We start from the raw sequence: 26,018 nt of genomic DNA on the forward strand, positions 1-26,018 counted from the left end.
GGTGTATCCAATTCTGTGCCTAAAAACAAACAAAAGGGGGCAGCCCCCCACCCAAAATAAGGATTGTGCATGCTGCAGCCTATTGGAGCTATGCACTGCTGGGGAAAAACACTGGAAACTGGAGTTGTGGGGTAATGAATGCCATGCTATATCCCTTTGCAGCTTCTAGTAACCCGGAGAAAGGCAAGGTGGACCAGATGGAACCCTGAAAACGTGTAGTTTTGCTACAGGGTGCAGATACACTTCATTTATTGCAGCTCTGAGGGCGGGGGGGGGGGGAGAATCTAAAACTGGCCAAATTATTTTATACGCAACTTTGCTTGGTATCTTGGTAACTCCCAGTTTACCATTTGCCTGCCTCTGCAATATTCTTACTAGTGCTCATTGCTTCAAATAGGAAGCCACTTTTCAATAGTAATGTTTTTGATACACAGCAGCCCTCAGCTTGTCCCTGTGGTGTTTTTCCATAATAAAAACACTACATTAATGTTATGTGGAATAAGTGGGCTGAGGGAGCAGTCTTAAGGAGTAATACTAAAAAAAATACGAAATGGTTGCTGTCAAAACACAGAGAATTAAAAAAAGACATACCTGTTTGTAAGCAGGAGATGGAGATGGAGAGCTAAAGGGTGAACTCTGTTTTAGAGTGTGGTCCTTTACAGTAGTGTCATTTGACTAAGCCTCATATGTGGATTCCAAATGCTACTATTTACCCAATAAAATCCAAGCATTTTTCTATTGACGCCTCGCGGCACATGGTGTTACTGATTCCAGGAATTTAACACTTGGCATTAATGAAGATGGCACATTCAATATTGCTACTTTTTGTTTACACCAGCAGCAAACATTGCGATCCCAGGGATTTTGGAACCACCTAAAATATCCCACTCTCTTGCCAACCTAGCAGTTCGAAAGCATGTCAAAGTGCAAGTAGATAAATAGGTACCGCTCCGGCGGGAAAGTAAACGGTGTTTCTGTGCACTGCTCTGGTTCGCCAGAAGCAGCTTAGTCATGCTGGCCACATGACCCGGAAGCTGTACGCCGGCTCCCTCAGCCAATAAAGCGAGATGAGTGTCACAACCCCAGAGTCGGTCATGACTGGACCTAATGGTCAGGAGTCCCTTTACCATTACCTTAAAATATCCCACTACAGATGTTAACTATATAGGACTGCATTGAGCTCTGTTTTAGTATTGCTATGGCAGGCGTAGAGCTCAAAATGCCTGTTTCAAGTACTGTATCTCTCTTCCCTAATATAACCTATTCCGCTTCTCTCATTCCATCATATAATTTCTACTGAAAATCTGCATTACTTCTCCTTTCATGACAGCTCTCTTAAGAAAAGCATGCCATCTTTGTTCTTTCTCCCTCCTCCTCAAACAAACACCAACCATCTTTGTTCAGTGAAATCATTTTCAACCTCAATTACTTCCCATTTAACAAATGGTTTGGATAGGAGAGAGCTACCGTAGCAAGAATAACAGTTGGTGTTCCACAGCAATCTTTTTAATTCTGTCTTGGAGAGGAATTCTCCAGCAGAAAAGATGCTTCACGTTTCTTTTTCTGTCACTGCATTGTTGCTGTACAGATTGTTTGTGAAAGACAGATTCACAGCACCCCATGAACGCTGTTAAATAAATCTACACTACCTTTCAGAGAAAGAAGACAGAAATCAGCTTTTCCTTACAGCCTTTCTGTAAAGAAAGCCTCTAAACTTTAAAAGGACCAAAAACACAAACACCATCCCACTCTTAGATTTGGCAGTATATATGCTAAGCTTCATGGTTTGTTTTTATTACAATTAGGAGGTCGCAACTCCTCAGTACCTTTATTTAGCCACCTGGAAGCCTTGCAGAAATGAGTTAAGACCTGGAGGAAGCAATCCAGAAAATCAGGCTTTTCTCCTGTCTTGCAATGGAAAAGGTGAAAACTGTACTTGCAAAGAATACAAAATTGTACGAAAGCTAGATGAAGACTGTAGGGAACCTTCTGGGAACCCATGACAGAGCATGGAAGCGAATTAATATTCTGAATGTAAGGCTGCTAGTACAATGATAAGGCATACATTTGCTGCTGCTCCGCCAGAACTATTACCACAATATAACACTTACTTAAGTGCTAACCATGAGTGAAGGCCTGCCCTGGACTCAGCCTAGGCTTGCAGCCTAGAATTCTTTCAATCTACATTAGATGGACATTAGACAAGCGGCAGCAGTGAAAACAAACATTAGATGCTGACAGTGAGAAAGGGAGGCTGCAGAGAAGAGATTTGGGTAACATTTTTTCTTAGTCACTTTAACCATATTTTCTTAAACTAAAGCTGTAATTTTAAGGAGTGTGTCACCCATGCATCTAAGTACAAGCAGTCAATGGAAGGGCCCTGGGACAACCAATACATTAAGAAACTCAAGAGAGCTAGTCAAAGCAGTTGTACTATATATTATCTACTGACTTGTTACAGACTCTCCAAGTTTCCCTATTTTCCAGGGACAGTCCCGGGTTTACAGAAGCCATCCTGGTTTCTGATTTGATCCTGGAATGTCCCATATTTCCTTAGGATGTCCCTATTTTCCTCATAGAAATGTTGGAGAGTATGGAGTTATGAGACCCCGAGCCAAGGAGATGAGTAACTATACAACCTCAATTGTAGGCTCAGGTTTTATATTTGTGAAAATAAACCATATATCATAAAGACACTGTGGTCTCTGCTGTGCCTGGAAACATGAACTCTGACGACTGACAGTTTTGCCTCAGTATCATGAGCTTAAGGCAACAATTCAGGAGACAAAATTGTCTGTAAATCTACCTATATTTGAAACATGTCATGAGACAGCAGTTCGTTTCCATCATCACTTAATAAAACAATTGGGGGTGGAGAAGGTTTACTGTTTTCCTTCAGCATTCTCCCTCTGTAATTACAAATGTGCCCTCAGTCTGGGAATAGCATGAAGAACTTTATCCAACAGATAAGTAGAAACATTTATAACAAAAGAACAGGTATAGTTAAAGCAAAATAAACTAGTAAAATATGCCTATCAACTTGCACACACTTCCAATGCATTTTCAAATGAGATCTTCAGACCCAATTTTAGTGTCATTCATGTTACTTTTATGTATATAACTGGACATATCAAGGGCTTCCCTGCACATTTTCTTTGTAAGTCAGGCTCTGAAAATTTTTCATTATCTGAAATGAATGAGAAAAAATTAGCATTGAAAACGGGTCACAGAAAACCAGGAGAGAAGGGAGATGAAATGTAGAAAATAAACAGAAAGGAGGCATGAATGATGTTAGGGAAAGGAATGAATGTAATTTTTGAGTGACAGTTTCTATGGAGGTCCATGATCAAGCTTATTTCTCCTTGCACAATTTTATATTGTTTAGGGGAGAAATCATTGTAGGAGTAATTTTAAAACTTGCAGGAGACGAAGCTTGGAAAGAACACTGAGACTTGGAATGCACCATAGAATTTGTTGTGCCCCTCAAACTCTTGTGAATAACATACCAACAGACCATCTCTGGCCTTATGGTGCCACATATACTGACTACGTGGGAGCCATTTGAAACAACATTTACACAGAGAAGTGAAGAGTCTTAATGGGTTAGACTTCTGGTCTGCAGCCTAACCCTCAACCACCATTCTGCCATTAACTAGCCAGAGCTTTCCTTAATAAGTTTATGCAGCTATTTACAGGAGATGTCATAGAATCATAGAATTATAGAGTTGGAAGGGACCCTGAGAGTTATTTAGTCCAACAGGTGGTTCCCCATCCAATTTGAAATCATACCAGACCCTGCTTAGCTTTGCAAGCGTGCTAGCAGTTTTATTGCTGCACCACTAGGATGTGTGTAAGATTGAGGGAAGGCAGCAAAGTACAACACAATAAGAAGGAAGTAGATCACTTAGAGCCAGTCTGAAGGTAGGGTAGAATGTGATTAATCCCCAAGAAAACACAAAGTTACTCAGACAAAGTCCAAAGACTCAGCTCAAATGTCCCTAAGAGGATCTGATGGCTGAAAAAGTCCTGTCTCTCCAGCAAAAAAGCAAGGGGTTTTTAAAAAAGTGGAGGTCTAGCTTGAATCATGTAGTTTTCAGCTGCCAAATGGCCTCAAATTGCATTTTTTGCTTTTCCCAGTAGTTGTTTAGGTTGGTGGGTTGTGGTGGTGAGCAGACACTGGAGAGCAGGAAGGCCCTGGTGCAGGGGGAACATCAGAGGATCCAGGCTTGGGGAGGTTGCTGGTGGTGGTCCTGGTTCAGGAGTCTCTAGCTCAAGAAACTTCTCACTCAGAGGTTCAGACCTCATGTCTGCAACTAGTGATGCTGGAATTCCAGCCAGGCTCTTCTGTGATTCTGCTGCCTCCCAAGGTTGAGGTTGTAAAAAGCATGAAAACAAAACAAAGTCAGTTGCCTAAAGCCAACACACGCTTCCCTCAGGCTGTATGCTTTGTGGATTTGCAGGACAATAGACCCCTCAGATGAGATTGGAACAGGTTGACTCGCCTAATATATGGCCTGTGTCTTAGGGTTCATCCACACTGCTGCTTGCCCCATGCCTAAAAGGCACAGCGCATGGAAAACTCCCTCTTTAGCTCTAAATCGGAGCAAGCATCAATGTTCTGACTGAATGCTAAAGAGCTGTTTCCCCCAGGGGAAAGAAGTGGGAAGTGTGGATAAGACCTTAGTCCCTAACTAGTCTACCATCCTGGCAAATGATTAAGGTAAAGGCAAAGGGACCCCTGACCATTATGTCCAGTCGTGACCGACTCTGGGGTTGCGGCGCTCATCTCGCTTTATTGGCCGAGGGAGCTGGCGTACAGCTTCCGGGTCATGTAGCCAGCATGACTAAGCAACTTCAGGTGAACCAGAGCAGTGCACGGAAACGCTGTTTACCTTCCCGCCAGAGCGGTACCTATTTATCTACTTGCACTTTGACGTGCTTTCAAACTGCTAGGTTGGCAGGAGCTGGGACCGAGCAACGGGAGCTCACCCTGTCACGGGGATTCAACCGCCGACCTTCTGATCGGCAAACCCTAGGTTCTGTGGTTTAACCCACAGCGCCACCCGCGTCCCTGGCAAATCATTACTGCAGACAAAAACCAGGGTCAAAATAAAGCCTGTGCTTACAATAGGGGGCTTGCACTCACCAAGTATATGTCTGATACTTTCTAAAACAACAACAACTACTACTACTACTACCCATGTAACATCACATAATGTCTGCCTTGTGGCTGGGGGAGAAGCTTGAGAAAAACTAATCTAACCTCCCTTTGGGTTCTTGCAAAAAGTTTCAGAGTTAACTCGATCCTGGCCAGAGAAAAACCCGTGATCATATATTGATTACATTTAAATGTCTTGAGAATAATTATTAATAATTCCTACTTTGCGGTGTGCTTTGGTATTGAAGCATCGCGCAGTAGACAAATATAGCTCTGGAAAACAGGCTATTCCAGCAGCATCTTTCTTTGGCTTTGTATGCTTAGTTTCCATTGTGGCCTTTGTACTATGCAGCTCTTTTATGTAGCCTTCTGGCTTAGCCCACCTGAACAGTTCGCAGTAATCGTAGTTTTTCAGTAGGATGCAGAAGGAAAATCATAAGAGGCTTTTACTGAGGGTGGAGGATTGGGGAGGGAATGAGTGGGGGGAGAGTAAAGATTTTCAGAGCTATTCCCAAAATGAGAGGTCCAAAAAAAATCAATTTGTAATTATCTGCCAACACAAATCTAAAGGCTTTTCTTTGATAAGGGTGGTAATACACAGGGCTGTAATGTGAATTATTTTAAAGAATAAAAGACTGATTGTCTTCATGACCTATATAGCTTTTAGTGAGCTTTCAATCAAAATTACATTTTATACAGCTCATGAATGGCCTTCCTTTCCTCTTTTAAAAGTGGGGTGGGGGGTGGGGGTGGGTTATTCCATTTGGTAAGCTTTCAGGCTTAAACAGGATTCAGATTTCTTCCTATGGCGATGCATTTTGTCCTCCTGAAAAATGAAAGTGCAGGCTTTGCGAGAAAGATGAAGCTTTGGCTAAACAAAAGGCTAGCCTTTCAGCCAAGATCTAAAAGAGAGTTGTCTTGGCTATTTATTATTCTGCAGAAGTTCAATAATGTAAAGAAATTACTTTTTTAGAGAAAGAGAAGTGTGGGCACTTTTAGGAATGTGATTTAACTGAATTATTTACAGCATATAGTAAAAACAGTTCAGATGAACAGCAAATGGAAAGCACAGCAGTACCAGACCTCTGTCGCTGCAAGGACTCAATGGAGCTATAATCATTACAGGGGTATTTCTCGTATAGTGTCTAAATTCAAGGCTTAGAGACTCTAAGCCGGAAGCCTTGCTAAAAGGGCCCTCCATGACATTTCAGACTGATTTCTCCTAACAAATGCCATGACAATTCCCATCTCTCTCTCTCTCCCCCAGCCCACTTTACTGCTGCATTTGCAGCCCCAATAATGGAGCAGAACATTCGCAACTTAATTAGTCTTCCCTAATTGTGGGCAGGTGAGAGGTATGAGCTACTGGCTGGAATCCTGAACAGCTGCGAATATGCCATTTGTCATGGAATCATGTCCTCTAAGCTAACAATCTGGTTTCTCTTCAGCCACTTCAGCTGCTGGCTGCCATCCTTGGTCTCAACGGTGATAACAAGTGGCTTACGGTGATGACAACTTTTCAGAGTTTGGGTTTGGGATCCCAGGTGATATCAAATGCCACTAGCAATGTTCCCAAATCAGATCTCAGTGTGTGCTACAACGGACAGAGTTCTTGTGTGAAAAGAGAACAGTCTACTCGTTTTAAGTGAACAAGGAACTCTGCTTGCCCACTGAAACTTTTCTGTGACCAAAGCAGTGCCAGATATAATAATAATAATAATAATAATAATAATAATAATAATAATAATAATTGTTCCCCAGCCGGAGCCCAGCTCAGGGCAGCTAACATCATAAAATTAACACAGTATACAAATAACATAAAAACATAAAAACAGGCAATCAATCAATTAAATTGATTGAGCATATAGTACGAGATTCATTAGTTCAGCAGGGGTGTTTTACCATTTAAAACGTTAAAGGATATAGTCCTATTCCTCCCCATCACTTTACCCAATCTGCCAAAAGGAAGCCCAAACAAAAAGGTCTTTACAACAAGATGGTGCTATCCTTGGCAAGTCTCTCAGTGTACAGAATTCCTTAAATGTAATGGTATGGATGCTGGTGACACCCAGGTCTGTTCAAAGATACTAAAGTATCCAGGAGCAGCTATTTCTGTTCTGAACCATTGTTTGGAAGCTGTGGCCAAGCACTAATCCAAACAAGATGGAGGTGATGCTGATTGGAAATGGCTCTGGTCTGCAGGGAGAGGCTTTTCTATAGCTGATGGGGTCTCTCTCTGACCCTGGGCTTGTCCACACTTCTGCTTGTCCCACTACTTTCCCCCTGGAAAGTCAGCTCTTTACAGCTGAACTGGAGCAAACATCCATCAGGTTTTCCATGGATGGATGTTTGCTCTGATTCAGCAGTAAAGAATTGGTTTTCCCACGGAAAGCGGTAGGCAAGCAGAAAACTGCTTGGACCCATGCCTAGCACACATGGGACAAGTGGAAAACCTCTTGGACCCAAGCTTTCTAGACACAGGGCAAATGAATTGTGGATGAGCCTAGTGATAGCCCTGAACTCAACGAAGTTACCTGAGAAACAAGTTGAAGTTGCTGCTCAAAGCACCTCTTCTTATTTCCAGCTATCAAGGAGGCTTTTTAATCTCTTAGGGCTCATGCAGACTTGCCCTTTTCCCTGCCACTTTTCCCCAGGATAAACCAATCTTTTCCGCTGAATTGGAGCAAATGTCAATCGGCTTTTCTCTAGATCGATGTTACCTCCGATTTATCATTGAAAAGGTGGTTTTCCCGGGCAAAGCAGCAAGGCAAGGGCAAAACTGCTTGGACCCTCGCCCAAAAAGCACAGGACAAGTGGGAAACCACCTGGAGCCATGCTTTCCAGGCATGGGAACGTGCAAGTGTGCGCAAGCCCCTGGGGTAAGAAAACAGCGTGGCTAGTTGGAATAATTGTGGATTGGTTTAATCTTTTTCCACATCTCTCTAATTTCACTTGCACATTATTTCCTCAACGAAGCAGAGGTCTGGCTAAACATCAGTAACATTCAGTGCCGTAACAGACTCCTGATGACTAATGGTTCTGCGCATTTGAAACAATTCACTTGGTAAGCAGCTTTTAAACATTATGGGTCCCATATGGAGGTGCCACCATGTGGAAGCAATTCTTGGTAACCTGCACCTGGGGCTGCAAGTCTGAATTGGCATTTAGTCATCATCTGTCAGTGTTCGTGTTGGCCTACATTCTTCATTAGTTAAGATGGAGCTGCGGTTCAGCTTCAACACTGATGGTACTACTATATTTAGAATAGGGGGATGTGATCAAAGTTTGTTCTAAGTTCATATTACGTTTGAGCTTTGTTCCGGTTCATGCCTTAATAGTAAAGGACACTGTGAAGGAAAGTAAGTGTGGAACTTTAAAATCCTTGGGGAACTTGACTCACTTCCTCCTCATCCTGTGACTTTAACGGGGGTAATGCTATAGTGGGGTTACAGTGGTGAAGGGGGAATTTAGGATTTGGCAGAATTTGTGTTTGTTGTACCTTCTCCCTCCTCCCCGGTTCGTGTTAGGCTAGATTGTTGTGAGGAACGTAAGGCAATTCCAACTGCTGCCTGGATGGATGCTTTGCCACTAGGGCTGATGCTGTGTGTATGACATCCTCTTTTATACTGAGAGGGGGTGCTCCCATCATTAGAAGTTCATTGGCTCCCTCTGTGTGGCAGGGTTGCCAGCACAGCCTTTCATTGTTTGTCACTGCCAGTGTACTCAAGGTTTCTGGGCGTATAGCTGTTTTTTCTGCCATTATTGCAACCGAGTCAGATGAGTGGGGTACAACTAATAAAATTAATAATAATAATAATTACTATATTTTCTTGATAGTTGTCCCCTCACTCCTCATACAGGTACTCAATGGATGTAGTGGGCATTCTGCCAGCATAGAAGCGGTAAAGGTAAAGGACCCCTGAACGGTTAAGTCCAGTCAAAGGAGACTATGGGGTGTGGCACTCATCTTGATTCAGGCCAAGAGAGCCAGCGTTTATCTGCAGACAGCCTTTTGAGTCATGTGGCTAGCATGACTAAACTGCTTCTGGCGCAACGGGACACTGTGACGAGTGGCAGAGCGCATGGAAATGCCATTTACCTTCCGCTTGCAGTGGTACCTATTTATCTACTTGCACTAGTGTGCTTTCGAACTGCTAGGTTGACAGAAGCTGGGACAGAACAATAGGAGCTCACCCCGTTGCACAGATTTGGATCACCGACCTTCCAATTGGTTTAGCCCACAGTGCCACCTGCTTCCTCATACAAGCAGTATTAGCGTTGGACACGGCTTGGCATAGGTCTAAGACTGTTCTGAAAATATGTGCATACAACTTAAATATGTATAAATTATGCACTTCAGGCATGCACTTGTACCTTACAAACAATGTCCCCTCAAGGCGAATTATGTGAACTCTCATTAAGCTGTATTGATTGATGCAGCAAGCATCTTTAGGCCTTGGAAGCATAATCTATGGCAAGTAAAAACTATTAGTGTGGAGAAAGCTCATTTGCAGCTTTCAGAAACCTACAGCTATCAGTCTCTGCCATGTAAATGAGCTGAAAGAAGTAGCATTCTGGGATGCAGAACATTCTGTGAAGTGTAAACGGGGGTGTATTGCTAATCATTTCTTTCCCTCGTGCGTAATTTAGCTTTGCTGTGAATGGTGTATATCGTTGGACTGGTTATCAAGTAATAACACTTCATCCCTCATGAGATATAGGAAGTGAGAGATGGTACATTAATCAATGTCAAAACTCAAAATTCATATTTTTAAAGAATAGCATTATTTTTCCCACTACAAAACATTCCCAAAATTGTAGCTAGGTATGGGAATCCACGCCTCTTCAGCGGAAGACTTTGTGTACATTGTTTATGTAACATCGTTCTCACACTATGCAAGAAGGACTTTGATGCCATAGACAAATTAGTGGTACATTCAGGGGATAATTGTTAGACAAGAGGGGAGTAGAGGGGGGGGAAGTACCCAGAAAGTTGAAGAACTAACTTATTTATATATTTATTTATTTATTTATGTTTGTGACTCAAGATATCTCAAAATATCTAAACTGGGAGCAGCAAAACAGGATTTAAAGAATCTCTCTAAAAAACACTTGACTAAAATTTCATGGTGCCTAGACAAGTAAATATGACTTCTGTTTCTTATACATTTGAAGGCAGGTGGGGAAATTTCAGGGCTGGGTAACAGCCATGAAGAATGCCCCTTGCTTGAACATGAATGCAAAGTAGTAGTCACCCTTGTAGTATAGAGGCCTAAGAAGGTTTGATGCTCAAACATTTCATTCCCTCCAACATTCATCAAATGAAAATGAGGACATTCTTGCAACTGGAAACAATGGACTAGAGGCTGACCAGAGCCACCTTTCCTTTCATGTCCCCTATGGGCTTCTATGCCACCCAGCAAAGCCCCCCTTTTTTTCTACCTACCCCCCTGCTTTTTCCTTTCTCGCTCAATCCAATGCAGACCCCGCCCGGACTCCCTCCATGCTGCTCCCGGGCATGTAAAGCATGCAGAGGATGACACGCAGAGGAGCGCTCCCACTTGCTTTTACCAACTCTAAAAGGGGCCGGTCCCTTTGCCCCCCCCCCAATAAAATATTTGAGGGGACAAGACCCGCCCAAAGTTGATCAGGATTTCCATTCAAATGGTGTGTCATGTGATCAGTTAGGTGGGGTAGGGCTTACATGCACCCCCCAAATATTTTATTCAAGTTGGCACCTCTGGTGGCACTATATTGTGGCAAGGAAAAGGCTAATAAAGAGGTCTCTCCCCCAAAGGCAAGTGTTGAAATCAAGAAGGAGGTCTGGAAGGAAGCCAATAGGCTGAAAAACATTTTGTGTTTTGAGCAAAGGCAGATCTATGGGAGCACAACCAGCTCAGCTGTACCGACTGCGGCACTTCTGAGACTCTGCTGCAGATGCCACAGCCATAATGCCCAACGGAAGCTAAAAGGTGGGCAGACGTGTGTGTACTGGATTTTGGCCTAACACAGGACACCACTGAAATTTGAGACACCAAAGTCTGCCACTGTTTCGAGGCAACGATACTTAGAATATGGTAGGAAGCAAATGAAAATATTAGCATACGTCTTCCATGCTTTCTGCTGGGGGTGTAGATGGGAAGCTGTGCCTTTTTAAACCTTGCAAGATTTATTGCACCTCAAGGAATAGCTTTGTGAATTCTGTGTGTGCAGAAACATTCTGGTGGCAAGCAGCTATTACATTACAGGCAAAAAATAACATGTCTGAGCAACCACCACAAATTAGTGGATAGCTTTGCTGGAACATCACTTTGTGTTATTTTCCAATGATGGGGGGGGGGGGGAGAAAACATCATGTCCGAAAGCTGCCTTTCTGTCCAAGTATTGACTTTTTTTGTAGTGACTGACAACACACAAGAGCTGACATAAGCTTTCTGTGTTTTTCTTCAATACCAAGTAGCTACCGCACTCTAGCAGAGCTCTGGGAGAGACCTTATTAACTTGTCTCTCTGTAAGAGTTAACCTTGGCAAGCATTCGGCACCTGCAGAATTAGTTATCCTCTGTTTGATGTGCTTTCGTGCTGATGGACAGTCAATGTTAATGATGAGTAGGATCTATCATAGGATTGAATTTTATGTGTTTACAATGCACACATTTCTATTATTATTTGTTCAAGGTGGTTTCAACTGATAATGATTTCCAAAAAGCTGCATTTCCTATTGTTCCTGCTGAAGCTGAAGGAAATGTTTTCTACCATGCTGGTGTTTTCATACAAATGATACTTTGAGCTCAGTATCCTTATACATTTTACCTCATTTCTCACAGCCACAAAATATGAGTACCCTTTGGCACAGCTAGTTTCCCCACTTCCAATGCATGTTCAAGAACTGAAATGGATGTCTAAGTAGAAGAAATCCACTGAAAAAATATCCCAGGTTGTAATTTTGCTGCTCAAAACCACAACTACGTTAATAACCACCAGAAAAATCTATTTATCAATATTACATAAGACATTTGTGACAAAGTCTGGTTTGATTATTGACAAATTCATGGCCAAGAGGACACAAGGCAGAATTTGAGTTCTAAATGTTCCCTATCAAAGCCCTTCTAAAAAGAGGTCGAGAGAAAGTACAAATTTCCACCAGTTTTTCTCCAATGCAATTATTGTATTTTTCCCCCTACCAAATAATGTTTTGGGTTTTCATCATCATGGGTTTCGAAACGTTCAAAGCAAACTGAATTCTTCCTCCGCCTGTGTGTTTTATTTCCTGTGTCTAAACAGTCAATGTAGCAAATTATATACTTTAGGACAGTGGTTCCAAATTAGGGGTCAGGGGACCCCTGGGGGACCACAGAACACGCCCAGGGGGGCTGTGGCCCCATCCCTCGCCTCCCCCCCCAACTAATTTTTTGTCAGTTTTGCATGGTAATAAGACAAATTTTCTGGTCTGTTTTAGCACTGTGCGATTTTTCAATATATCGGCCAAAATCGGTTTTGAAATCACACCATGATAACAATTTTTAGCTCCACTTTAGATTGGGCGCAATCCACTTAGTACTGTGCCTTATGCTGAGTCCATCTAGCTGGTCCATTGGTCCAAGGTTTCAGACAGAAGCTCTGCCTGTAGTTGCTAGAGAGTTAACACAGAACCTTCTACTGGGCCAACCCACCCATGACATTCTGCTGCCTGAGGTGGGATAGCAATGCCCACAGGTGCAAAGAACCAAAGGTCTGCCGAGTGATTTTAGCACCTGTGGCAAAAAAAAAAAAAACCAACCCTAGTAAAACACAAAAATTGCAAATTCAATAGCTAACAATTTACTCCCCTTTCATGTTGCCTAAGGTGGCTCCCACACTCTGCCTAATGGTAGGGCCGGCCCTGACCTTTTTGCATGCAAAATCTCTGCTCTGCCATGGTGCTGTGGCCTCTGCTGCACAAGCTCCTTTCATTTCTGTTGGACTTGATTGGCTGCATGGGACTCATTAGTGCAAATAAGAAACTCCAAGGATAGGGTCAAGTGGATGAGAGGAAAGGAAAAATGGAGTATGCAGGAATCAAAAAGAAAAATCATAATGGGCAAAATGTGAGCAGGGGAAAGGAAATAAGGATGAATAGAATTGTGATAAAACGTAAAGATAAGGGGAGAAAGAAAAAACAGATAGTACAGAAAGGGGAAAAACTTGCCTGGCTGGACATAAATAAGTATGAGAGGCAGAAAGAAACGGTAGCCACAGATGCATTCATAGGGCAGCGAGAGGGGGAAATGGGGAAGATGAATATGATCAGGAGCATGGAGAGAAAAAGACGAAACATATGAATGTCACCAAGACTGCTGAGTGCAGCACTGGCCGGGATAAATGGTTGGAGAGTGGACCTGAGTGAAGCCTGCTTCCTCCAGGTCTGCTCCCCAAGCTGCACTCCCAGGCCACCGTAGATAGGCTAGTTTGAATTGGAGGGCCAGGCAGGAACCAGTGAGCCTCTGCGGCAGACGAGGGGACGTGGCAATGGCCACAAAATGGTGCGGAGCAGCGAGGGATTCTGGAGGCACCATGGCTGGCTGCAACCACCGCTCACTTTTTAAGTCCGATAAAGTGGTCATCATCATCATCACCAGAGAGAAAATGGAGAGAGGAGAAACTGAGGAAAGTAAGAGGGCAATTGGATTAGGCAGGCAACTGGCAGAAAGAAAGGAAATGATTTCATAAGATGCTAACATGGATGAACAGAGAAAGGGGGGAATGGGAGGTAAAAACAGAGAGAAAAGACAGAGCTTAAGAAAAAAACGTAAGTAGATTTATTAGGATTTATGCAAAGAAAAGCATGCAAGCTTAGAGAGGGTCACACAAACTTATCTTATTATTCAAATAGGAAAATATTAAAACGTCCAACCACTATCAGATTGTCAATCTTTTGGGCAAATGTACGGTAATTAGTTTCTTTTAAACAAATACATATGCATTTGTTCTTCAGCCCATTTTTTTTTCTTCTGGTGATGAACTGGTTAAATGCTGCATCCTGATTAAAGTAATGCCTGTTAAGTTCTCTTGTTGTCGGGGATTGTGTTGTGGGATTTCTTTCATCAAGCTGCAAACTATGTTCCAGTGTCACTAACCATCATTCTGCTTGAAAAGTTCAACTCCTGGAGAAAGATGTGAGGCAGTTCTGTCCAATTAAACTGGCAGTGACCTGACAAAAACATCGTATTTTACAACCTCAGCCTCAAGCACTGTATAGTAAGGTTCCCCCGCCCTCGCCCCGTTTCACTGCAACATACACAAAAGCATTTGAACTGCTGGGATGAAGTGCTGTCAATGAGATGTAATTTTGAAACGTATCCGGTATGTTCTCTTTTCTCTCACTAAACACAATCAGATAGGGTTTGTTTTAATGGGGTGGGTTGTTTTTTTTTTTTACATCTTTAGTGTTAGAAATAAAAGGATCAAAAATTCAAAAAAAAAAGAAAAGAAAATATTTATGGCACAGGATTGTACTTTTAATCCTGCCTTTTCTTATCTCTCGTTTTAAAAGAGCAAGTTTCACAAATTAATAAGCAGCCATTTTGTTTCGTTTTGCTGAGTTTTGGAAAGCGGACGACCGACTGCAAGATACAACATGCTTTCTATGTGCAAGGTTTTAGTTGCATAATTGTCCTGGAACCCATACGTTTAAGGCAGCAAAGATTAGTACAGCTTATGTCACAAAATATAGTTTAAACATTGTCCTCAGCTGAAGACAACAGGCTGACTGGCATTGCAGTTCACCTTGCAGACAGGAGATAGGATCAAAAAAATTCTCTGCTACAATTGTTTGTGACAAGCTGGACATATTACAGTTGTACCTCTGGATGTGAACAGGATCCGTTCCGGAGCCCTGTTCGCATCCAGAGCAAAACGCAACCCGCGTCTGCACGTCTGCGCATGCGCGAGCGGCAAAACCCGGAAGTATTGCATTCCATTACTTCCGGGTCACCACGGAGCACAACCTGAAAATGCTCAACCTGAAGCGACTTTAACCCGAGGTATGACTGTACACAGCCTTTCCTCTGAGTTACATTCCATTTTAACTGAGAAGGTCCACCTCTCAGTTACAAGTTTGAACATGCAAGTCTCATAATGTATGTGCAGAAAGAACATAAAAGGAGCCTGTTGGATCAGCAAACAGCCCATCTAGTCCAGCATCATGTTCTCACAATGGCCAACGAGATGTCTAGGGGAAGCCTGCAAGCAGGCACTGAGCACAACAGCACTCTCTCCTCCTGTGGTTTCCATAAATTATTATTCAGAGGCGTACTACCTCTGAATACAGTGGAGGTACAACATATCCATAATGACTAGCAGCCTTTATCCTCCATGATTTTGTCTAATCCCCTTTGAAAACCACCTTACTGCCTCTTGTGGGATCAAATTCCATAGTTTAGCTATGCGCTAAGTGAATCAGTGGGACGCGGGTGGCGCTGTGGGTTAAACCACAGAGCCGATCAGAAGGTCGGCGGTTCGAATCCCCACAACGGGGTGAGCTCCTGTTGCTCGGTCCCTGCTCCTGCCAACCTAGCAGTTTGAAAACACGTCAAAGTGCAAGTAGATAAATAGGTACCACTCCGGCGGGAAGGTAAACGGCATTTCTGTGCGCTGCTCTGGTTCGCCAGAAGCGGCTTAGACATGCTGGCCACATGACCCGGAAGCTGTACAGCGGCTCCCTCGACCAGTAAACCGAGATGAGCGCCACAACCCCAGAGTTGGTCATGACTGGACCTAATGGTCAGGGGTCCCTTTACCTTTAAGTGAATCAGTACTTTCCTTCAGTAGGTAGAAGCTGTGTGTAAATATTGAGCTGACTGTAATTAAATCTGAAGTCTTTGTCGACACTTTCCTTTCAACTTTATTTTTCTTAAACGAGGAACACAATACCTACCCAATTTAAAATGCTTTATAAAATTAAAATGTTTTTATATTTAATGAGGATGTACCAGAACCAGTACCGTCTTACACCCTGGCTGCAGTCTTCAACTAATAATCAAAGCACTTAAGATTGTGTTAGCCCTCCAAATTATCAACACGCAACAAGAATTGAGATGTACTTTCCACAACAGTCAAAAAAGAAAATTGTCACGATCTCTTTGTATAATACTTAGTAAGCACATGAAGTTTGTACAAAAAACAGAAAGCTGTAGCCACAGAATCCAATAGCTCAAACCCACCATCAGAAATACAATGTCCTGTCTAGAAAAATCTATCTATGAGATTTATATCTATGCCCATCATTGAAGAACTATTGGGTGAACCTGGGAAACGTGACTAGAATGATCCCTGAAATTTACAGGGCAACACACATGGTACATAAGTACTTTTTTCCTGTAATACAAATACCGGTACTGCATAAAGTTGCTAGCACATTTATTTGAGAATGTCTCTCTTCTTTCACACCCCTGATTAGCATCATTTGTGTATATACCGTAAATACATAGGGGTGTGTATATGCACCCCTCATCACAAGCAAAAATGCCCTCAGGCCCACAGTACATGACTGAAGACAAAAGATACTCGCCAAATATAAATGCATATTGGATTTCATTTTCAGAAATCAAAGACTACCACTGTAGGTGTAGGGCACCTCCGAAGTTCCTTTGGTCACGTTGGCTTTTGCTTGCACTCCATTTTCCGTGCATAAGAGACAAGGGTAGTAGAAATACATTATTCGGGCTACCGTAATTTTATTCTTCTGGTTTATGGTAAAGGCCACCTCTCTACAGAGCTTATAATCAGCCACCCCACAAGCCCCACTAGAAGGCAAAGGTGAGAACAGATCATTGTGGGCTATGCCCTTGGAGAATTAGAATGCCACTGCCAATGCAACTCTTAGCCTCCACCTGTTGGGACTGTGCAGCAGCACAAAAGATGTAATAAATATTCAAAGAATGCATCTCCTTTCCTTCCTACTGCTACAAACAAATGCACACAAACACACATCTCATCTCTCTCTCTCTCTTCCCCATTTCTTCCCCTTCTTCTACTTCTATTGATTCTTGTAACAATAAGCACGCCAATTTTGCTCAAATAAAGCAATTGTGCCCCGGAGCTATGTGAATTCCAGCTTTTGATTCAGCAGCAATAGCCATCTCTTCAGTAGTGCAAAGACGCTTTGAAAAGACCTCCTTCAAGTTATTATATCATTTTACCATGCATGTGATATTGCTATCCGCAATCCTATTTATGCAGCTATAGAATCTGGCGCAACCAACCTGAGGCATCAGATTGTCATGCTGATAATGCAATATTGAGAGGGTTCTAGAGAGGGCAGAAGGACAAGAGGAAAATTCAAATTGAATCAGGAATGTAAGATGAAGGACAGGGAAAGAATACAATAACACTGGTTGAAAGATTGGTATATATTAAGAATACAAAGGCCATTTTTAAACAGTAGGACGTAAACAATTACAAGGCACTAGGTTTTCAACTGGAATTTTAACAAACACCAACTGAACTATTTCACCTTTGGCCCCAATACCACTGTTTTGCTGTTAATTTAGATATAGTCTATGGGCCAGAAGGGATAATAGTCATTACCATCTGGGATGGATAAATGAGGTAACCTTTTTTTTTTGATAGCCTACAACCCCAATAAAATTATCAGCCATGTTAGACCATCAGTAATGAGTAGAATTCACCAAAAACACAGACAAAAGAACCCAGACACTTTAATTATTCAAAACTAGTCAAAAATATATAATATCTACCCGGGAGCACTTTTTATTCAACAACCTGGGCTCAAGAGGGCTGAAATTGACTGCAAATGGTCCATAATGCACCAAAATAATTTTTGGGAGCATCACTGAAGAGATGCAGCACATACAGTGCAAAATCTGTAAATAATGCAAGGGGGAGATGATTTGCAGATTTCACTTATATATAAAATAATAGTAATTTATATGCCGCCCATCTGACCGGGTTACCCCAGCCACTCTGGACAGCTTCCAACAAATTAAAATTGTTCATATAGGCTGAAACATGGTCTGTCCTTTGTATATTAGACACAATTACCACCCCACACCACCCCCTCATTTAGGCTGCTATCTGACACTGATCAGTGATTGATCATGTCTCTGTTAAGGCAACATTGGTGGTATAAATCAATACTCCATGCCCCACCTTCATCTGTTAGCACAGTTCCTTCTAATTATGCAGGCCTTAAAATGGGGTGGTTTTGTATCTACCCCCCTTATCCATGAGAAATAGATTTTAATGATTCTTTAAGAAAACTTTATCCATAACCTCCAGCCACATTCTCAACATATTCCTTTCTGCCTCACTTTATTTATCTCGGTCCCAGCTTCTGTCCACCTAGCAGTTCAAAAGCACGTCAAAGTGCAAGTAGATAAATAGGTACCGCTCCGGCGGGAAAGTAAATGGTGTTTCTGTGTGCTGCTCTGGTTCGCCAGAAGCGGCTTAGTCATGCTGGCCACATGACCCGGAAGCTGTCTGCGGACAAATGCCGCCTCCCTCGGCCTATAGAGCGAGATGAGCGCTGTAACCCCAGAGTCGTCCGCGACTGGACCTAACAGTCAGGGGTACCTTTACCTTTACCTTCATCCCTCCCCTCAGCCACTGAGCTCTTCTAACAACAAATGCATTAAAGCATAAAGTCAAATGCATTAATGCATAAAGTGCATTAAAGCATAAAGTGCCTGGCGTGCTCTGGTCCATGGGGTCACGAAGAGTCAGACACGACTGAACGACTAAACAACAACAACAACATAAAGTCATGGTTAACAAAGTACAACAGATGGTTGCTACCATCTTGAGTTGGTTTTTTATAACAGCCTATGATCCTAGTAAGATTATTAGCCATGGTGGTGGTCAGTAATGAGTAGCTTTCATTGACCCCTTCCCCCTAATTATATTAAAAATAGCCACAAATATACAATGTTCATATTTGAGCAACAAAATGACAAAACTGCTTGATAGATGCAATGCAATTCTATCTGAAATAAAAGCCAGATAGATTTTTTAAAAAAAGAACTTGATTCAATGTCAGTATTTTTATTTATTTATTATGCTGCTGTGTTGCTACCATACCTTCATTCACAAATCCATAAAAGCAGCAAAGTTGAAGCAATCGTCACCTTCTTCAAGGGCAGATTCAAAGGCTTCTTCATTAGCATCCTTGCCACAAAGGCAATGTATGGCTATGCATGCCAAACCATTCTTCAGTGAGTACTGCAGAAGGGAAGCAGGGAGCCTGCAACCCCCAGACCCATTGCATCTCATGTATTTAGTGCTAGACCATGGTTTAGCATGCATATCAATGCGGCCTATAAGTGGTTCAGCCAAAATGAACTGAAGAACAATTTTCAAGGAAGAGTATTTTAAAGAAGAGTGGAATCACAAAAGTGTTCTAGGAGTGAATTCCAACCATAATGGGCAACAAAGGAGACCAGAGATGCTAATTTAAGAGAGTGGGCTGTTGGGCAGGCTGAGGTTAGAGGACAGAGGTCACTGGTGGGAATACAGCTGTAGGGAATAAGGGCAGAAAATAGAGCAAGATAACAATGACCAAGAGTTTCTGCTATGTCTACCACCATGAAGGAATTTCATGTGGCCTGAATGTCATGAGAAGTTAATATTTTGGGCGGAGGGATTGTGAACAGAGATGAGACAAAGGTGTGGTGAGTCATAGGAGTGGAATGCATGAGATTCCGGAATAGTTTGCACAGTCTAGAAAGTGTTTCTCTCTCTCCAAGATTCACATATTTTGAGAATCTAGACATATTTAGATTGAAATAACATAACTATGAATACCCTCCAGTTCTTATCACTCATCGTCCCATAATAACTCCTACGTTCTCCTTCTTACCCAGTTCCACACCTTCTGATATCTAAGACTGGCAAGGAGTTGACAGATACACTTAAGAAATCACCATGAAAGCCTTACTCAGAACCAGTTATTCATCACATCAATTTTTCATTTCAGGTTTGAAACCTGAATAGGATGAGAACTAGCACCTGTGCTATGAGGGCAACCAAAAAGTTGTTGTTTGCCTCAGCATGGTAAATACAACTTTTTGGCCACAGATAAAACACTGAATTTCTTGGGGAAGTACTTGAAAATGTGACATGAAGATAAGGCCTGCTACTCTTCCAGCAACACAATTGTTTTGAGGATGTTTGAGGAGACATTTGATCAACTAGTCTAATTATATCCTTTAGGGTTTGTATCTCTAAGGCTCTAATATAACCATTACTTTACTTTGAGTTGAAAAACAACAACACACATTTTATTTACCAATGGTTATAGTAAGCGTTCTGAAGAATGTAAATCGTGGCATGATAATGCTTTGAATTTAAAACAGCAGATAAAATCAGAGGAACAAAACACAAATCCATAAGTGCGCATGACAACAAACCAGCTATTGAGATCGATTGCTGCTTACTTTCTATCTGTCTCTTACTTGAGTTCAGTATCTTCTGCTTTATGGAATATATTGACTTGCTCGCTTACTCACAAAATTGGATTCCTGATGATCCTTGTGATAAAATGCACAGCAAACATGGAGCAAACCTCACAGTAATTTAGTCTACTAAACGTCGATTTGCACAAAAGAAGGAAACGCTTTGTGGTCCGGTATTTGAAAGTTCAACAAGAATAAATACTCAGAATAATCAGTGGAAGTGATTGGCTGTTAGTTCCTTTTCCAGCTCTTGTATTGAAAATTATCAGGCAAACTACTGTTGTCAATTTACGAACAGGTGGATGCACAGCCTGGACACCAAAATGATTTAAATAAGTAAATAATAATAATTAATAATAATTTTATTATTTGTATCCCGCCCATCTGACTGGGTCCCCCAGCCACTAGACACCCTAGAACTTAAATATACGTTCTATAATAGAAATCAGTAGATTTAATAAGATCCACTGTAACAGCCTGTAAGGGACACGGGTGGCGCTGTGGTTAAACCACAGAGCCTAGGGTTTGCCGATCAGAAGGTTGGCAGTTCGAATCCCCGCAACAGGGTGAGCTCCCGTTGCTCGGTCCCTGCTCCTGCCAACCAAGCAGTTCGAAAGCATGCCATAAGTGCAAGTAGATAAATAGGTACCGCTCTGGCAGGAAGGTAAACGGTGTTTCCATGTGCTGCTCTGGTTCGCCAGAAGCGGCTTAGTCATGCTGGCTACATGACCCGGAAGCTGTACGCCGGCTCCCTCAGCCAATAAAGCGAGATGAGCGCCGCAACCCCAGAGTCATCTGCGACTGGACCTAATGGTCAGGGGTCCCTTTACCTTTACTGTAACAGCCACAAGCCTTTTTGAATGAAAAGATTTAACATATCTTCCATAAAGTTCCATAAGAATGTAATGCACATGGAAGATGTAGTGTCTGTATTTTCTACTGTGCTGGAACATGGTTTGAGGTTATTTCTCTGTGCCATCTTAAACTGAATATAATATTTAAGTATTGCTTAAGTTCAAGATTTCCTGCACACATATTTAAAGTAGATCCTATATTAATTACTTTTACTGCAAAGGATATCTTCCAGGGCAATCTTACTGATCCTTTCCTACCATCTAGTGTTGCAAATATGTATTAATTTAAGTTGCATTATTTTACTACATGTGATTCGAAACTTTTTCACCTGCAGACTTCATTGCTTTTGATGCAGTTAGGAATTGAACCACATGCCCTCTCTGCTTTCGCAAGTAAACAACAGTGGGTAGCTCCCAGCTACTAAAATTTTTAAATTACCTAAATAAAAAAAATTAAAAATTCAGAAAACAAACAAATGTTAAGGCAGTAGAAGCATGACAAAAAGCACAGTAGAACAGAGCAGGAAAAACAAGCAAACCAAATAAATAAATAAATAAATAAATAAAGGAGGATAACACATCAGCAGGTAAATAGGGCAAAGGCCTGCTAAAACTGCACTGCCTTCAAAAAAGCCTAAAGTGTATTAAAGAGGCAGCTCAGCCGATCTGCTCTGGGGAAAGGATATACTGGGCATTGCCACAGAAAATGCCTTCTTTAATATCCTGACTTCCAACCAACTGTATGTCTGGTAGAATGAGCCTCCTTCAATGATTCATGACCCCAACATCACTGCAGATTTGAAAAGCATTTCTCATATTCTGCAGAAAACCTAAAATAACAGCCAAAGCTATGCTAGTAACACATGTCACATAAAATGCACCACAGTGCCTGTCATAGTCTCCCTCTTGGACACAGATCCCAGGACAACACTAGTTCTCTGTTGTTTGCTGAAGCATACATGAAGCAAGCCTGAGAGCTCATATCTCAAAATGCAATGCCTCAGAAGAAGATCTCCAGCCAGTTAAATAAGACTGCATATGTTGTGATCATCTACTATGGCCAAGCAAAGATTTCTAGAGCTCTTTTTTAAATGGACAAGGGCTTTTTTTTTAAAAAAAAACCTCCATCCCATCACAACAGCAACATAGATCATTATTATTTTCATGCTATACTTGAGGACGATCCATTTTCACCTTGTCTAGCTGGCTCACCAAACAGGAAAATAGACGCACACATAAGGATTCCTTAAAACGGCATCTTCCTTGCATCTTAGGCAGGGCTGTTCTTAGGCAGTGATTGCATCGGATGGAGTGTCAGTGTTTCTCTGCTTTAATTTTTAGCAATGAGGTATTTGGGTACATGGGGCTGCAAAAGTATTTGAAAGAGTGTGCACGGTGTTTGGTGAAATCTCAGAAGCCAGAATTTCCAGCAATAAATATCCTGAATAGCTCTTTATTCTTTCCCATTAACAGCATGAATAGAACAAATTGTGCAAATTTCCTTAGCTTGTGTTTTTGAAAGAAAAAAAAGGTTCAAAGAGTGAAATACCATGAACTGAGTAACTCTTGCTAGAAGAGTGGTTCTTAAAAATAAAAAACAATCGGAATGAAAGAACTTAAAGAACGTAAAGAAATATCTGAACTGGCCCCACCCTGCTCAAAAGCAAACACTTGTACATGATTGATGGGAATTCCTTTCCACACTTGCTGCAGATATGTGGGATTGTTACATGTCACATGTCTGTTTACATTCCAGCACAGATTGCTGGAGTCCCGTGAGCGGAACATGTATTGCTTTTGTTTTCTCTCTCTAAGAATGACAAGGAGAGAGGCCATGTTTTTCCTTGTCCTGATTTATGTATAATAAATGCGTAGTTTAGTATAGAATCCACGCCTCAAGCCTGATCTGTTGTGTGTTTACTCTGCTGAGTCATGTGTGCTCTTACATGCACATCAGCTGCACATCGGCGGAGGATGACTGATGGATCTCTGCAGCGGCAAGGTTGAGAAGGGAGACATTCTGGCTAGGGCCAAGCCAGCTGGCTTTCCATCCCATGGTTCCAACAATAATATCATGAAAGAGCCAGTTACAGAAAGGTAGCCGTGTTGGTCTGCCATAGTCAAAACAAAAAATTTTCCCCCTTCCAGTAGCACCTTAAAGACCAACTAAGTTAGTTCCTTACGCCAAAGAATAAACGGACATAAATCGGACATCAAGAATCACAAGACAGAGAAACCAGTAGGAGAACACTTCAATCTCCCAGGACATTCTATACAAGATCTCAAAGTAGCTGTTTTACTACAAAGGAATTTCAGAAATAGACTGGAAAGAGAAGCTGCTGAATTGCAACTCATTACCAAACTTAAAACCATGGAGAGACCTGGTCTGAACAAAGACATTGGATTCTTATCTCATTATACATGACAAAGCCATTTTTCACCTTCTCACCCCTTGCTTTTTCCTGTAAGACCTATTGCAGTCGTTAAGAGTCGTCAACAGGCTCATCACAGCTATCTGCCAATCACCCATTCCCACCACCCTTCTGAGTAATACCCCTCCCCACCTTCTCACTATATAGAGGGATCTGGCAACTTCTGTTTCAAGTGTATCTGAAGAAGTGTGCAAGCACACGAAAGCTCATACCAAGAACTAACTTAGTTGGTCTTTAAGGTGCTACTGGAAGGGAAAAAAAATTTTGTTATGAAAGAGCCAGTACAACTAATATACTAAGAACAATAACCCCCACATACAGCGTTCAAAAGACATAGGTGGTATAATTAGCCAAAGGCCTGGGAGAAGAGGAATGTTTCTGTCTGGAGCCTAACTGTAGCAAAGGTGAGCCTCCCTGGGGAGAACATTCCACAAATGGGGAGCCACCACTGAAAAGGCCCGATCTCATGTTGCCACCCTCTGGACCTCTCACCGAGGAGTTACACAAAGAAGGGCCTCTGGATGATGATTGCAGGATCCGGGTCAGGCAATCCTTGAGGTATTACAGTCCTGACTCATTTAAGGCTTTATTAATCAAAAACCAGCACTTAGATTTGGGCCTGGAAACTAATTCACAGCCAGTGCAGTCGGGCCAGGATTGGCATTATTTGCTCAAGCCATCTTGCCCCGGTCCATTATTGAGGCAAGACAAGTCCAGCGCATCCACTGCCACACCTGTAAAGAAGAAGTAGAGCTGTGTGCCATCAGCATACTGCTGACAATGTACTCCAGATGACCCCAGAATGGAGAGGAGAGCATGCAAGGTCAATGCAGGAACACACAGGAGGAGCCCAGGGTTTCCCATTCTTTCCAAATTGTGAGTCCCTTCTTACGTGGCTGGCCAACGGAATCTGCTTGAAATGGCCTGTTTAAAGGGACTAGATACAGAGCTGTGCCCCTGGGCCATCCATCCTCACATGGGTTCTTACCTATTCCTGGCAGTAGTGCCAATTTCAAGCTGCCCCACCCATGTTGCAGAGACATATTATGTATTCAGGATAGCACCTGAGGTAAGATGCAAAGATGAAAGTGAATGTGGATGACAGGTTTGATGAAGGAGTAGCATGGACAGAAGGCAAATGCATTTTCCAGTAGCAGGTTTTTAAAAGTGAGAGCTGCCTTGCTGTACAGAAAAGGGGGGGACTATGACACTCACAAGGAGAATAATGAAAGAATGCACAAAGGGGAAGAAGAGAACAAGAGGGATGGAAGAAATCAAGCAATTTTTGCATCTCCACATTGATTGTAATACTGCAGGATATATCAGATACAGCGCTATAATGTGAAGAAGAACAAAGAGATAAAGCATACAGAGAAACAGTCGGTTCCCCAAATGTTTGGATGGAAATGAAACATTTTGCACAACAAGGTGAAAATCCTTTAATAAAAAGCTTTCTATAAACAGCAGGCAGAACCAGCCTTATATTATATCCGCAGCCTCTAAGAGTAGCCTACCTGGGTCTTCTGTATTAATAGTGATGTTTTTGTAAAAAAAATTAATTTATTGATACAGAACCTAACACCTCTTTGATCTCTGCTTTGATCACAGGTGTAATTTGGAAGTAATCAATGACTATAAAACAGGGAAGAAAAATGGAAATTGTAATTGCAATAAAGCTGAATATCTTATTATCGGATAAAACATACGCCCAAATGGCCAAAAATGAAACACACAGAGGAAAATTGTTACAAAAGAGCGAAAGAGATTTGCTGTGCATTATTTGGCAATGTAATTAATTTTCATGGCCTTTCTTGCTGGCTGCCCTACACAGCCTTACCAGCAGCTTCCTTCCTTTAGACTCCTGAGCCCTATTGTCATGAAGTTGTGTCTGTGGGAGCTAGTTGCTTGCATTAATCTCAAACAGGAAGGGACTGTTCTTACTCCTGGGAGAAAGTAGTGGAAGGGGGCTTCCAGCCTATTGCTATTTTCAGGTGGGATTCAATCACATATCAGCAAATTCAGGCTGCACAACTGAAGTTGGATTTGAGGTTTTGTGCAACAAACCTGCCTCCCCAAAAGAGTTGACTTATTGCAATAAGGAAAGACATGCCATGCAACTTCTCCAC

At 42.0% G+C, this 26,018-nt stretch overlaps 1 protein-coding gene across 3 annotated transcripts in view; it reads right to left on the reverse strand.

Annotated features, from left to right (window-relative positions):
• Window positions 1-26,018, reverse strand: part of PTPRN2 (protein tyrosine phosphatase receptor type N2) — a 608,972-nt gene that overhangs the window by 483,093 nt on the left and 99,861 nt on the right. The gene's annotated exons all lie outside the window — the stretch shown is intronic.

Source organism: Podarcis raffonei, chromosome 12 (genome assembly GCF_027172205.1).
Source record: "Podarcis raffonei isolate rPodRaf1 chromosome 12, rPodRaf1.pri, whole genome shotgun sequence".
NCBI classification, from domain to species: domain Eukaryota; kingdom Metazoa; phylum Chordata; class Lepidosauria; order Squamata; family Lacertidae; genus Podarcis; species Podarcis raffonei.